The following is a 15280-nucleotide window of genomic DNA, read 5'->3' on the forward strand; positions in this document are numbered from 1 at the left end:
ATATCCATGAAAGTATTTGAGTTTCTTTGATCTCTTTTATGCATGATTGCTTATAGCCTCGTATTTCTTCTCCGATATTTGGGTTTTGTTTGGCCAACTTGATCTATTTATCTTGCAATGGGAAGAGGTGCTTTGTAGTGGGTTCGATCTTACAGTGCTTGATCCCGGTGACAGAAGGGGAACCGACACGTATGTATCATTGGTACTAGGGATAAAACGATGCGGTCTATCTCTACATAGATAGATCTTGTCTACATCATGTCATCGTTCTTATTGCATTACTCCGTTTCTCCATGAACTTAATACACTAGATGCATGCTGGCTAGCGATCGATGTGTGGAGTAATAGTAGTAGATGCAGGTAAGAGTCGGTCTACTAATCTTGGATGTGATGCCTATATAATGATCATTGCCTGGATATCATCATGAGTATTTGAAGTTCTATCAATTGCCCAACAGTAATTTTTCACCCACCGTTTGCTATTTTTCTCGAGGGAAGCCACTAGTGAAATCAACGGCCCTCGGGTCTCTTTCTCATATTTTTTGTCTTTGCGGTCTACTTTTATTTGCTTTTATTTTTAGATCTATTAATCCAAAAACCCAAAAAATACTTTTCTGCACTTTATTTTATTTGCGATACATTTATTCAATCTATTACAACTTTTTCCCATCACACACCAATTTCTGCCACCGTTACCCGAAAGGGATTGACAACCCCTTTAACACGTCAAGTTGCGAGGATTTGTTATTTGTGTGCAGGGGTTGTTTACGTTGTGTTGCTTGGTTCTCCTACTAGTTCAATAACCTTGGTTTCATATCTGAGGAAAATACCTACCGCTACTATGCTGCATCATCCCTTCCTCTTTGGGGAAATACCGACGTAGCTTCAAGCGACATCAAAAGGAATTTCTGGCGTCGTTGCTGGGGAGGATCTTTAACATATACCAGGTTCCTAATCACAAATCTCATCTCCTTGCAATTTACATTATTTGCCATTTGCCTCTCATTTTCCTCTCCCCCATTTCACAAAAAATTGTTGTTTTATTCGCCCCTCTTTTTCGTTTGCCGTTTTCTCGTCGGATCTTTCCTTTGCTTGCAATCATGAGTGATTTCGGTATGGCACCAACAGATGATGGCCTAACTCCTAAGATTACGGGCAATCTGGATGCTAAAACTGGGCAAGGGAATGTTATGGGAAAAGAACGTATCCAAGAATTTTTCAATTGTGTTGGGAATCTAAGTCTTGATGATGCTCCTATACTTAAAACTACTAGATCTTATGTGGATGCTATTTCAGCACTAGTTCTGAAACTTGAATGTAAATTTATTCATACTCATCCTACTTTGCAAAGATTGTTTTTTGAGCTTCCCGTTATAAAGAATCCTAGGGCTAAAAAGTTGGCCACTCTCATTCTTATGAATGAGTTTGACTACATAATATGGGAAGCTAGGAAAATCTTAGGAATGCTAAGGTTTCTATGGATAATATGTTTTATGTTGTGTTTACAAATCCACATGATGAAAGCACCTCTAAGAAGGTTAAGAAGAAAGATAACAAAACTTAGATCCTTGTTTTATGCCTAGCTAAGGGCATAAAACTATAACGCTTGTTGGGAGGCAACCCAATGAATAAAATTTATTTTTGATTTTTGCTTCCTTTTTTGAGTGTTAGCACAATTATGCTACTGTTATGACTGTGTTTTTTACGTTTTAATTAGTGTTTGTGCCAAGTAAAGCCTTTAGGATCTTCTTGGGTTATAGTGTTTGATCTTGTCGAAAAAATAGGAACTTCTGTGCTCATGAAAATAATTTTCATTTTTTACCAGAGAGCGATAAAATACCCATTCCACTTGCAATTGATCAACATACAAATTGCTCAGGCCATCCTAATTTTTCAGAATATTTGGAGTTACAGAAGTATTCGAAATAGTCAGATTGCTACAGACTATTCCGTTTTGATAGATTCTATTTTCTTTGTGTTGTGTGCTTATTTTGATGGCTCTATGGTTTTCTTTGATGAGTTTTTGCCATAGAAAAGTTGGAATACAGTAGATATAATGCAAGAACAAAATATGAATTGGTTTTATACAACACTTATAGTAGTGATTCATTATTCTTAATTTCTTATACTAACGGATCTCATGAAGGTTTTGTTGAGTTCTGTGTGATTGAAGTTTTCAAGTTTTGGGTTATCTTACGATGGATGAAGGAATAAGGAATAGAAGAGCTTAAGCTTGGGGATGCCTCAGCATCCCAAACTATTATCCAAAAATGAGCAACCAACTAAGCTTGGGGATGGCCCCCCCGAGTGGCATCCCCTCTTTCTTCTAACGACCATCGGTATTTTACTCGAAGCTATATTTTTATTCGTCACATACTATATGTTTTTCTTGGAGCTTCTTGTATGATATGAGTCTTTGCTTGTTTTATTTTGTGTTTTAAGTCTTGGTCCCTTGCTCGACACACCTTTTTGAGAGAGCCAAAATTATGTCATGACTTGTTAGAATTGCTCTCTATGCTTCACTTAAATCTTTTATGGGCTATGGACTTGCTCTAGTGCTTCACTTATATCTTTTTGAGCATGGTGTGCTTTAGTGTTTTTGAAGAAATGCTCTCTTGCTTCACTTAGATTTTTTTGAGAGTTAGTAAAATTTTCAAGAAATTCTCTCTTGCTTCACTTAAATTAATTTGAGAGAAAGAAATATTATGCTCATGATCTTCACTTATATTTGTTTGAGCTTGTCAAAAGCAACACATGAAAAATTAGTCCCAAAGTGATAGATATCTGATACGTCTCCAATGTATCTATAATTTTTGATTGTTACATGCTGTTTTATTATCAATCTTGGATGTTTTATAATCATTTTATATCATTTTTTGGTATTAACCTATTGACATAGTGCCAAGTGCTAGTTGCTGTTTTTTCTATGTTTTTTACATCGCAGAAAATCAATATCAAACGGAGTCCAAATGCCACAAAACTCCATGATGATTTTTTTATGGGCCAGAAGGAAGGCAATGGGCCCTGGTTGCACCTGGGGGGTGCCCTGAGGGGGGCACAACCCACCAGGGCGTGCTAGGAGGCCCAGGCGCGCCCTGGTGGGTTGTGCCCACCTCGGGTGCCCCCAGACCGCCTCTTTGTTCTATGAATACCACAATATTCTAGAAACCCTAAAGGCATCGACAAAATATTCATCCAGCCGCCGCATAGTCTAGAACCACCAGATCCAATCTAGACACCATCTCGGATGGGTTTCACCACCTCCATTGGTGCCTCTCCGACGATGCGTGAGTAGTTCTTTGTAGACCTTCGGGTCCGTAGTTAGTAGCTAGATGGCTTTCTCTCTCTCACTGAATTCTCAATACAATGGTCTCTTGGAGCTCCATATGATATAACTCTTTTGCGGTGTGTTTGTTGGGATCTGCTGAACTTCGAGTTTATGATCAATCATATCTTTTTATATCCATGAAAGTTATTTGAGTTTCTTTGATCTCTTATATGCATGATCTCTTATAACCTCATATTTCTTCTCCGATATTTGGGTTTTGTTGGCCAACTTGATCTATTTATCTTGCAATGGGAAGAGGTGCCCGGTAGTGGGTTCGATCTTATGGTGCTTGATCCTAGTGACAAAAAGGGAACCGACACATATGTATCGTTGCTACTAACGATAAAAAGACGATCTATATCCACCGCCATATAGATAAACGGATCTTGTCTACATCATGTCATCGTTCTTATTGCATTAGTCCGTGTTTCCATGAACTTAATACACTAGATGCATGCTGGATAGCAGTCGATGTGTGGAGTAATAGTGGTAGATGCAGGCAGGAGTCGGTCTACTAATCTTGGACGTGATGCCTATGTAATGATCATTGCCTGTATATCGTCATAATTATTTGAAGTTCTATCAATTGCCCAACAATAATTTGTTTACCCACCGTTTGCTATTTTTCTCAAGAGAAGCCACTACCGAAACCTATGGCCCCCGGGTCTTCTTTCTCATATGTTTGCCTTGCGATCTACTTTTCCGTTGCATTTTATTCAGATCTATTAAACCAAGAATCCAAAAATTCTTTGCTGCACTTTATTTTATTTGCGATCTATTATTTCGATTTATTACAACTTTCTCCCGTCATCACGCAATTTTTGGCGCCGTACCATGGAAGGGATTGACAACCCCTTTAGCATGTCGGGTTGCGAGGTGTTGTTGTTTGTGTGCAGGTGCTGTTTACGTTGTGTTGATTGGTCCTCCTACTAGTTCGGTACCTTGGTTTCATAACTGATGGAAGTACCTACCGTCGTTGTGCTACATCATCCCTCCCTCTCCTGGGAATTACCGACGGAGTTGCAGCTACCATCAATATCCAAGAAGGATATAATAAAAACTTCATGAAGATCATTGGACAAAATAAATTTGATTCTTAGTAATAGTTTTGAGATATGATGATGTGATATGTGAGTCATCTTGATGAGTAATTATGCTTTAGTAAGAATATTGGTGTTAAGGTCTGTGATTCCCTATGCAAGCACGAAAGTCAATAGTCATGCAATGAAATTATATCCTACTTATGGTGCATTATTCGGTGTTAGTTATGCTTAATGCTCGCTTATGAGATTATTTGTTTCTTGGTTGGTCGCTTCTCAATCTTTTGCTAGCCTTCATTTTGCACTAAGTATGATCACTACTTGTGCATCCAAAAAACTTTAACCCAGTTTTGCCACATGAGTCCACTATATCTGTCGGATTTCGGGTTCCGGCAGACCCTTGAGGTTCGAACACTGGGGTGCGCGCGAAGATCTCTCCCCTACCGATCTACGTCCAATCTCCTCGCGTGATCTAAACTGGAAACAACGAACAACACAAGGGACACAGGGTTTATACTGGTTCGGGCCACCGTTGTGGTGTAATACCCTACTCCAGTGTGTGGTGTGGTGGATTGCCTCAGGGGCTGATGATGAACAGTACAAGGGAAGAACAGCCTCGCCAGAGGTGTTCTTGAGCTGGTGCAATGAACTGCTGGGGTGAGTTCAGTCGCCTCTCTCTCTCTCTCTGCTAGGGTTCTATCAGATTTCTGGATGTTTTCTAGATGTCTCTACTCTGTGGTGGCTAGCTCTATTTATAGAGGCCCTGGGCCTCTCCCCAAATAATGAGCGGGAAGGGCGCCGACAATTGGCCATTTTGAAGGGTAACATCTAGTACAAGTTATCCTAACTAAAGGTGGTCTTCGGCTGCCAAAAGTACTGGTGATGACGCCGTCTTGGGCTCCACGGTAACCTCCATCCTGCCGCTCTGCTGGTCTTGGTCTCGTTGCACCGGAATGGCAACCTTTGCCCCATGCCTTGGCCTGTGCTTGCCCCCTTTGCACCAAAGGGGAAACAAGGACATTGCACAGGCCGGCGCCCGCCTGATCTCGATCGTCATGGCTTGCGTCACGGGTTCCTCGCGAGGTACCCCTGCCTTGATCTCTCTGCCTCCTCGCGAGCCTGCCTGATGAGGCTGCCACTGAGGAAGCTTTCTGGTCGTCCGCCCCGCGAGGCTTGGCCCCTCGCGAGGGTCTTGAGCTTGAGCTGATGAAGATGGGCCACGCTAGGCCCCCACTTGAGCCACGCCGCAGGCCGCAGGCAGGCAAGTCTGGGGACCCCCATTCCTAGAATGCCGACAGTAGCCCCCGGGCCCAAGGCGCGCCCGGGCTTGGCCCAGCAGGGAAGCAAAGGGGCAAGCGCGAAGCACCGCGGGCCCTAACAGCCTGCGGCCTTGGGCGCCGCGTGGCGATTGATTGGACATGGGCGCCTGCGCTTCCCCACGACGCCTTGTTACGCGCCTGGCTAAGCGGACCCGTAGTTGCACACAGTTGTTCCTCCTTTCCGCTGCTCGCCCACCTCCTACCTTTCCTTCTTCCTTGAGCTCCAGCCTCCGCCGCTAATCAGGCTCGAGTTCTTCCTCCTTCTCACCGCCATGGCTCCGACGAAGAAAGGAAGGGGAAAGAAGCCTACACCTTCGCCCCGCACACCTCCAGCGGCGACCCCCGCCGTCGCCCGATCGATCATACTCAATCCAGAAGCTTTGGACAAGGTCCACTCCGCCCTTGCGACTATCTTCAACGAGTGCGGCAGGACCACGGCCTGGCCTACGTCCCATGCCTCCCTTGATAGGATCGTCACGGAGGTCCGATTCTTCGCTGATGCCCTATGGGAGGGTCTGGTTCCCCCCTTTTCCGCCTTCTTCAACACGGTGCTCTCCCATTATTAGATCCGCATGATGCACCTCGGGCCGGAGTCCATTACTCTTCTGGTTGTCTTTGCTTTTGTTTGTGAGGCGATGATAGGCATTCCTCCTTCCGTGGCCCTGTTGCGCCACTTCTTCTCCTTGCACCTGAGTGACCCCACTCAGTGCTCAGGGTGCGTGAGCTTCTTCGCCGTGCCAGAGACGGCCGCTTCAGGGATCGACTTCAGCCTTCCTTCTCCTGAGGCCAGGTTCAGAGAGCTGTGGCTGTATGTGGACGTTGGAGTGCCCAACCCTCTGCTCTCGCATCCGAGCTCGCCTGCTGTTCCCCACGTGGGTTGGGATCATGAGGTGCTCGCGAGCCCCCGGCTTGCCTTCGTCTGGCGCCGCTTCCAGAGTTTGAGGGCGCTCAACGTGACAACGCCCAAGGTGGTGAAGGAGTTCCTCCAATGTCGCATTGCTCCTCTCCAACGCCGCTCTCGTCGGATGTGGGACTTCGGCGGGCACAGAGACCGCATGCGGCTTCAGGAGGACTTGGCGCCTGAAGCGCTGCAGACGGTGCTCAGGGTCTTAACTGGCAATCCTTCCCCAGGCAGCCTTCGGAGTAATGGTGTCCTCTTGTATCTTTGCTCTGGCAGGGCCGATTTTGTGAGGCAGATGCCCAACTTCGACGAGTGGGGACTGCGTGCTGCTGGCTTCATGGGGCCCCGCGAGAACCCAGCCGCCGTGGTTGCTTCCCCTGCCGCCCACAACGGTCCTTCCTCGGGCGACAGGGCGGGGAGACGAGAACCGGCGGGATTTGAGGCAACCGATGTCGAGGTGCCGACGCCGCAAGAAGTCTTGAAGGCGGCGTCTCCCGAGGCCCACCCTGGAGCGGCGTCAGGTGCGGAGTTGTGGCATGTGGTTCCTGAGGCTGGGGCTCCCGAGCCCCCAGCCGTTTCTCGCGAGGCGACACCTGACGACGCCCCCAGGCTGACTCCTCCAGCGCTGATCATCTTGATGCTTCTTCCACACCAGGGGCTGACCCCTGCGTTGGGCGCTTAGGTCGATTCCGTGTAGACTTCGGGGCCCTCCGCAAGAGGAAGGAGGCCTTGGGTGGCAATGACCGGCCTTGCCGCATGTTGAAGCGCAGGAAGTACCTTGCCATGGACGAGTAAGTCTTCTTCTTTCCTTGCTCGTTTACTTTGCTATCCCTGCGACTGAGTGTAGCCCTTTCAGGCCCTGCCCCGTGGAACCCGCTGAGCCAGCCCGGGAGCCATCCCCCAAGCTTATCTTACTCCGCTGGCCCTGGGCTCGCCGAGCTCGAGCGGCACCCCGGCTGCCAGACTAGTTGATGGAGTGGTCCGTTCCATAGGGCACCTCGAGCCTGCGCGCTCGCTGTCCTTTCTTCATGAGTCCTCCTGGGGCACATCTGGCCTGCCCCATGTTCCTCCTCTGATCATAGATGGTGAATGGCTGAAGTCTGTCTTTGGTTCCTCCTCCATCGGTGGACCGATGCCAGGCCAGATTCCCAGGGAGGTCCATTCGGCGATTGCTAGGGCGCCAGCCCCCAGCCCCGAGCTGGGAGGGGGCCTGCCGCCTCGGGGCCCTCCGCATGCTCCGGTGGAAGAGGGTGATGCGGAAGACGTGCTCAGGCGCGCTCGGGAGCGACGCGCCCTTCACGAAGAGTTCCTCCAGAGGGCGGCGGATGTGGTGAGCCGGATCGGGGCAGAGTTTGCAGACGAGGATGCGTGCCTCGAGGCCGAAGGTTTGCGCCTTGCTGAGGAGAGGCGCAAACTAAAGGTAGCCATCGCCCTCACGCGTCACCAGCGTGATCTCGAGAACGCGAAGGCTGAAGTGTCACTGGCAGCTTCGCGGGAGGCCTGCTCCCAGGCCATTGAGGAGGCCCGAGAAGCAGACTGACGGAGCAAGGATGCGGAGGAGCGCGTGTGGGAGCTCCTGGCCTAGGGCAACTCCCTGGAGCAGCAAGTGGAACTGCGCCAGGCGACCCTTGAGTCGATGGAGGGGAACCCTGTTGATCGGGCGGAGCTTCTGAAGCGTGAGGAGGCGCTGATGCTGGAGGCCGCCGAGCGCAACCTTGATCTTGAGCGGTTGGAGACGAGGGAGTGCCTGGTGGCTCGGGCGGAGGATGACGTTGCCGCGCGCGAAGCTCGGGCCCAGGAAGAAGTCGATCGCCGTGTGGCGGAAGCTCCCTCGGCCTTCGAGCGCGAATACGAGACGAGGTTGGGGCTGATTAAGGCCGAGGTTGAGGGCAGGACTGCGGCCCTCAGGGCCAAACTGGCTGAAGTGACGCGTCGTGCGGACTCCTCTGCAGCCGCCCTCAGCGCAGCACAGGCGGAGCTGTCCTCTTCCCGGGCCGAGCAGCTTCTTCTCCAATAGAGGGTTGATGACGCCGAGGCCATCGCGCGGCGGAATGAGGACGAGATCCGTCGGTGGCGGGTCCTGGAGCGTGAGCATGCCCCGATGCTTCAAACGCTCAGAGAAAGGGCCAACACAGCTTTGGGCAACATCTGCGAGGCTGCCACCAAGGAGCCGCACGAGGTCAATTACGCCGGCAACCTCCAGTTTTTCACCGATGTGGTGACGCTTTTGGAGAACCGCTCCGAAAGGTCCAGTTGGCTTGTCGAAGAGAGGAGCCGAGCCTTGCTTGGGAGTGCATTCTCCCACGTCTTCAGTTATCTGCTGGACAGGGACCCCCACTTTGACTTCGATGCTGGCATTGCACCCGTGCCCATAGCCATCCGAGGTGCCCTGGCGTGATGGGTGGAGGGCAAAGTGGACGCCCTCGTCAGGGCCTTTGCGTCTGATGATGATGGCATGGTCGTGGACGAGCCTGGCGCTGACGGAGATGCTGGCGGCGGCGGCAATGTCAACAACGCCAGCTATGCCTCCGAGGATGCCCAAGAAGACGCGGTGAGTGATATGTCCGACTGACCACATGTCACTATTGTTTATCCTGCACGAAGAAGGTTCGGGCTTGGCCCTGAAGAATGTAAGAGAATTTTGGGAGGGGTAGCCCCTCATGTAAAGGTTTGCAATTAGTACCCTGGCAAGTATAATGTTGCGTGTGAACTTAGCAGTTGGCCTGGTGATGAGTCAGCTGACTTGTGTACCTTCCGACCCCGACGAGTCCTGAGCGGGCATGTGGGGGCCGCCGTACCTCGGCTGTCGCCTGATTAACTTGTGGATTCCGCGATGAGGACCTCCGGAGAGGGTGCGGCAACAGCGGTCCCGGCTGCAAAACGTGCCTGGCCCGGCCCGGCTCACGAGGGGCTCGCGAGGGGGGGGGGGGCAGCCGAGGCTAACTTTGGACATAAAGCCAAAACCAGTACGCGAGAGATTGCTCGAACGAGACTAAACACCCCTTCCCCCAAACACACGCAAGCATCGAGCTCAAATCCAACTTAAATCCAAATCGAAGAACTTGTCAACAAGGAAAAGGCAAAAGCAAAAGGCCGCGTCCGGCACCTAGTCTAGTTTTCGACGTCTTCTCACCAGCGCGGAGCTAAGTGCTGTCACTGGTCGTGGGCGGGAGCCCCCGAGGCCCGAGGGCGGCTCTCCGGAGACTCCGGGGCATGTACAGCCTCACTCATTATTACGTGAGAGTGTCACGGGCGGCGAGCTTCACAGGCACTGGGCCTTCTTCACAGGTACTGGCCTTGCTTCATATCGCCAGGCGAGGGCCCCGCCTTGCGCCACACTCTGCCGACATCGACGACGACCAGAAACCAGGACGACACCAATGAGGCAGAGCGGTCGCCAGCGGTTCCCCCGACGACCACGGGTCGCCTGCCGGGGGCAGGCCTTGGGGAACCTCCCTGACAGGGGGCCTACCTCCTGAGAACGCCTTACTCCGACCGCCGCGGTGATGAACCCGAATCTCGGCCCCTCTCCTGCAGCCCCCCGCGCCCTCCTCCTGAGGGGTATGAGGCTGCAGAATTGGGGCAGCCACCTGCTGCGGCGACCTCTATCTCCTGCGACCCATGGTTAGCATAAGCTTGCTCCTGAGGGATGAGTGGTACCCGATAATTGTCGCCGCCGATGCGGTTGTCGAGGCTCTCCTGGGGTTCCCGAAAGAGCTCAGCTTCTGGCGTCTCCTTGTCCCAGCCTGGCCCGAGGAACGAGCCATGATCTTCCTCCAGCGCGCACCCCTGATCCACCATGCGGGGCACATAAGCTTCCGGGGTCGCCGCCCCGTGCGCCCCGCCGTAGCGCCCCGCATGCCATGCAGCCTGGCTTGGAGTGCCGTCTTGGGGGTGATGGTGCGGCGGTCCGCCGAGGCCGAAGGCCGCGGCGTGCACCCCTTTGCTGGCCTGAGAGGGGGCTGGCGTGACTTGTCGCCCGGTGCCGGCGGAGGTGTTGGCACCGGACGGGTCCTAGAGTCCACTGGAAGTCGCGTGCGTGCGCACGATGCCGCCATGCGGCCCGCCTTGGGTCTGGGGTGGTAGCTGGACACAAAAAGGAGGTGTTCCTGAGGCGGCGGCGTCCAGGAGCTCAGCTACTCGCTCCAACAACACGTCGCGGCCGCCCTCCAGCAGTCGACACCGTAGCAGCTCTCGGGCCATCGTGAGCGCGACCCTGGAATTTTCTTGCTCCCGTCGGGTGTACAGCACCGTGGCCGCGGTGTGGTCTGACGCCCTTGCTGCGGCCCACGCCTGCCGTGGTATGAGGGCAGGCGGCATCTAGCCGCGTCGCCCGCGCCCCGTAGCACCCTGCGGAGCGCGGGCTGCCTGAGGCGCAAGGTTGAGGTCGCCCTGGGCTGGTGCCACGGTGTGGGCGGGCCATGCTGCCCAGCGGTCGGCGTTGGCTGCCGGGTCGGTTGACATCTGAACGGCGAAGTGATGGAACGCGATGCAGAGGAAGAAGGATTCCGGCGCACCCCAACCTAGTGCGCCAAATGTCAGATTTTGGGTTCCGGCACACCCTTGAGGTTCGGACACTGGGGTGCGCGCGGAGATCTCTCCCCTACCGGTCTACGTCCAATCTCCTCGCGTGATCTAAACTGGAAACAACAAATAACACAAGGGACACAGGGTTTATACTGGTTCGGGCCACCGTTGTGGTGTAATACCCTACTCCAGTGTGTGGTGTGGTGGATTGCCTCAGGGGCTGATGATGAATAGTACAAGGGAAGAACAACCTCGCGAGAGGTGTTCTTGAGCTGGTGCGATGAATTGCTAGGGTGAGTTCAGTCGCCTCTCTCTCTCTCTCTCTCTCTGCTAGGGTTCTACCAGATTTCTGGATGTTTTCTAGATGTCTCTACTCTGTGGTGGCTAGCTCTATTTATAGAGGCCCTGGGCCTCTCCCCAAATAATGAGCGGGAAGGGCACCAACAATTGGCCATTTTGAAGGGGAACATCTAGTACAAGTTATCCTGACCAAAGGTGGTCTTCGGTTGCCAAAAGTACTGGTGATGACGCCGTCTTGGGCTCCACGGTGACCTCCGTCATGCCGCTCTGCTGGTCTTGGCCTCGTTGCATCGGAATGGCAACCTTTGCCCGATGCCTTGGCCCGTGCTTGCCCCCTTTGCACCAAAGGGGAAACAAGGACACTGCGCAGGCCGGCGCCCGCCTGGCGCTCGCCTGGTCTCGATCGTCATGGCTTGCGTCACGGGTTCCTCACGAGGTACCCCCGCCTTGATCTCTCCGCCTCCTCGTGAGCCTGCCTGATGAGGCTGCCACTGAGGAAGCTTTCTGGTCGTCCGCCCCGCGAGGCTTGGTCCCTCGCGAGGGTCTTGAGCTTGAGCTGATGAAGATGGGCCGCGCTGGGCCCCCACTTGAGCCACGCCGTAGGCCGCAGGTAGGCAAGTCTGGGGACCCCCGTTCCCAGAACGCCGACAATATCTACCTATACGTGGTATTCTTTTGCCGTTCTAAGCAAATTTGCATGTGCCATCTCTAATTTTCAAAAAAAAACTTCTCTTTTGTGTGTTCGTTTCGCTCACGGAGCGGTGAGGGGTGGCTAATATTTTCCATGCTAGATGTGTTATTCTCAAGATGAGTGTTTATTCACTTGTCATTGCACGAGAGTAAGGCAAAGGTATTAGGGATGCCCAGTCCCGAAATGAAAAAAATGAATTTACTTTATGTTGTCAAATAATAAATTCCTTGGAAAGTGTTGGTATGGAGGGCACCCGTGGATAAGGTTAGCCATGGAAAGTGAAAGTATGGTGGAAAAAGGAATAAAGTTTATTTTCTGTTTGGGAACCATCTATGATATATCTAGCATGGAAAGTGTTGGGAACTCTAAGTCGTTTTTGTTGGTGGGATGGATACACCTCCCAAAATATTTTTATCTTTAAGTTTTTTCGCTTCGAGCTCTGGCACCTCTACAAATTCCTACTTCCCTCTGCGAAGGGCCTTTCTTTTACTTTATGAAATTTTTATTTTGAATTTTAGTCTCCATCTTCTCTTATAAAATCACCAACTAGGAGGCAATATGATCGTACTTGAGTATTGGGTGTAGCTAATATGCGAGTGTGTTTCATGAATGGATCAATTGTTGAGCATGATGGGCTAGGGATAGCTTATTTTAGCATTGATATTTTGAAAGACATGATTGCTTGTTGATATGCTTGATTATTTAAATTATCATATCAAAACTAGACTATTGCTTTGAACAATAAAAAGTCCAAATGTCCATGCTATAATGAAAGGAATAGGATATGACATGTTAGGTAGCATTCCACATCAAAAATTCTGTTTTTATCACTTCCCTATCGAGGATGAGTAAGAGTTAAGCTTGGGGATGCTGATACGTCTCCAATGTATCTATAATTTTTGATTGTTCCATGCTGTTATATTTTCAATCTTGGATGTTTTATAATCATTTTATAGTCATTTTATATCATTTTTTGTACTAACCTATTGACATAGTGCCAAGTGCTAGTTGCTATTTTTCCATGTTTTTTACATCGCAAAAAATCAATATCAAACGGAGCCAAATGCCGAGAAACTTTACAGAGAACTTTTATGGGCCAGAAGGAACACAACGGGCCCTGGCTGCACCTGGGGGTGCCCTAAGGGGAGCAAAACCCACCAGGGCACACCAGGAGGCCCAGGCGCGCCCTGGTGGGTTGTGCCCACCTCGAGTGCCCCCCGGACCGCCTCTTTGCTCTATAAATACCCCAATATTTCCAGAACCCTAGGGGAGTCGACGAAATATTGATCCAGCCGCCGAAGAGTCAAGAACCACCAGGTCCAATCTAGACACCATCTCAGATGGGGTTCACCACCTCCATTGGTGCCTCTCCGATGATGCGTGAGTAGTTCTTTGTAGACCTTCGGGTCCGTAGTTAGTAGCTAGATGGATCTCTCTCTCTCTCTCTCTCTCTCTCTCTCTTGATTCTCAATACAATGGTCTCTTGGACCTCCATATGATGTAACTCTTTTGCGGTGTGTTTGTTGGGATCCGATGAACTTTGAGTTTATGATCAGATCTATCTATTTTTATATCCATGAAAGTATTTGATTTTCTTTGATCTATTTTATGCATGATTGCTTATAGCCTCGTATTTCTTCTCCAATATTTAGGTTTTGTTTGGCCAACTTGATCTATTTATCTTGCAATGGGAAGAGGTGCTTGGTAGTGGGTTCGATCTTACGGTGCTTGATCCCAGTGAAAGAAGAGGAACCAACACGTATGTATCGATGCTACTAAGGACAAAATGATAGGGTCTATCTCTACATAGATAGATCTTGTCTACATCATGTTATCGTTTGTAGCGATCCGACCGCAAACGGTCAAATCTCTATGTACAAGTGTCATCCCTGGATTGGTAATGCTGCCACACACAATACTTGAAGGATTTATAACAGAGTTCAGTCACACACTTATTACATCGAATGTCTCAAAGAGAGTACTTACTACAATAATATGGCTGAAGGCCATCTAAATAAGATAATAACGGAAGCATCGAAGGTAAAATGAGTCCATCAACTCCAACGACATAGCTGAGTGCACGACAACGACCTAGCGCACCTTACTCTTCGTCTGAAAACTCTGCAACATAATACGTTGCAGCCTGTGTAGGTCAACACATGGAGTATGCTGGCAAAATAACACTATAGAGCAATGAACATGTAACTGCTATAACTATATGCATATTTGGCTGGTGGAGGCTCTATGATTATTTTGGTAGAAAGCTAGTTTTTCCCTACAACAAAGGAATATATTTTATTTAACTACAAAGTTTGTTGAAAACATTGAGAAGGTTCCTCCAACTCAATCCCAAATTAAGTAATCCCCTACATCTGCTAGCCTACCACTGAAAAAAGGTCACACAACTTACTCAACTATGCCAGAGCCCATAATGGCTTGTGGCTACACACGGAAGTTTCTAGCATGAATAATCTTATCATCCCTTTGAGCCTAGATGGCAAACCGTAGGATGATCACACTGAGTACTCCGGGATATCCCAGGACAACACTGGATTGCTCCAGGTGCCCAGACAACTACTGGGTGCTCCAGGGTGCCTCAACCAATCCACCCAGATGTGTATTAAAGTAGCCACCTTAAGTTTAACCATTAATTAATACTCTCACACCTGTCATGGATCACTCAAACTAAACCACATCTACAAGCATAGCATAGCGATATAAGCATAACATAGAAGTAACTCCCAAGGTTTGAAAACAAGGACAATAGGTTCTACCTCATCAACTACTTACCAAACCCACAAGTATTCAAGTCCTAACCATGCAGTGTTTGAGGATTGAAACTAATGCATAAAAACTGGGTAATAATGGGTATGATCAAAGTGTTACTTGCCTTGCTGATGATGTGAAAACCCTAGTGACTCGTACTAGCACGCTTCGCATTCCGGAAAATCTATCATAAACAAACAATAGCATACATAAGCACTCAAGCAGTAGATGCAAGGGTAAAACTCAAACGAAAAGATCCAAACCGAAAGTTCAACTGAAGAGTTTCGGTTTGCAAAAAGAAACAATCGAATCGGAGCAACGAAACTTAAACTACGATCAAAAGAAGTTCGAATTCAAATCTGCTTGTAACCAAATTTTGAATTATTAAAACCATGTTCAAGTTGATTA

Source organism: Triticum aestivum, chromosome 2A (assembly GCF_018294505.1).
Source record: "Triticum aestivum cultivar Chinese Spring chromosome 2A, IWGSC CS RefSeq v2.1, whole genome shotgun sequence".
Classification (NCBI taxonomy): Eukaryota; Viridiplantae; Streptophyta; class Magnoliopsida; order Poales; family Poaceae; genus Triticum; species Triticum aestivum.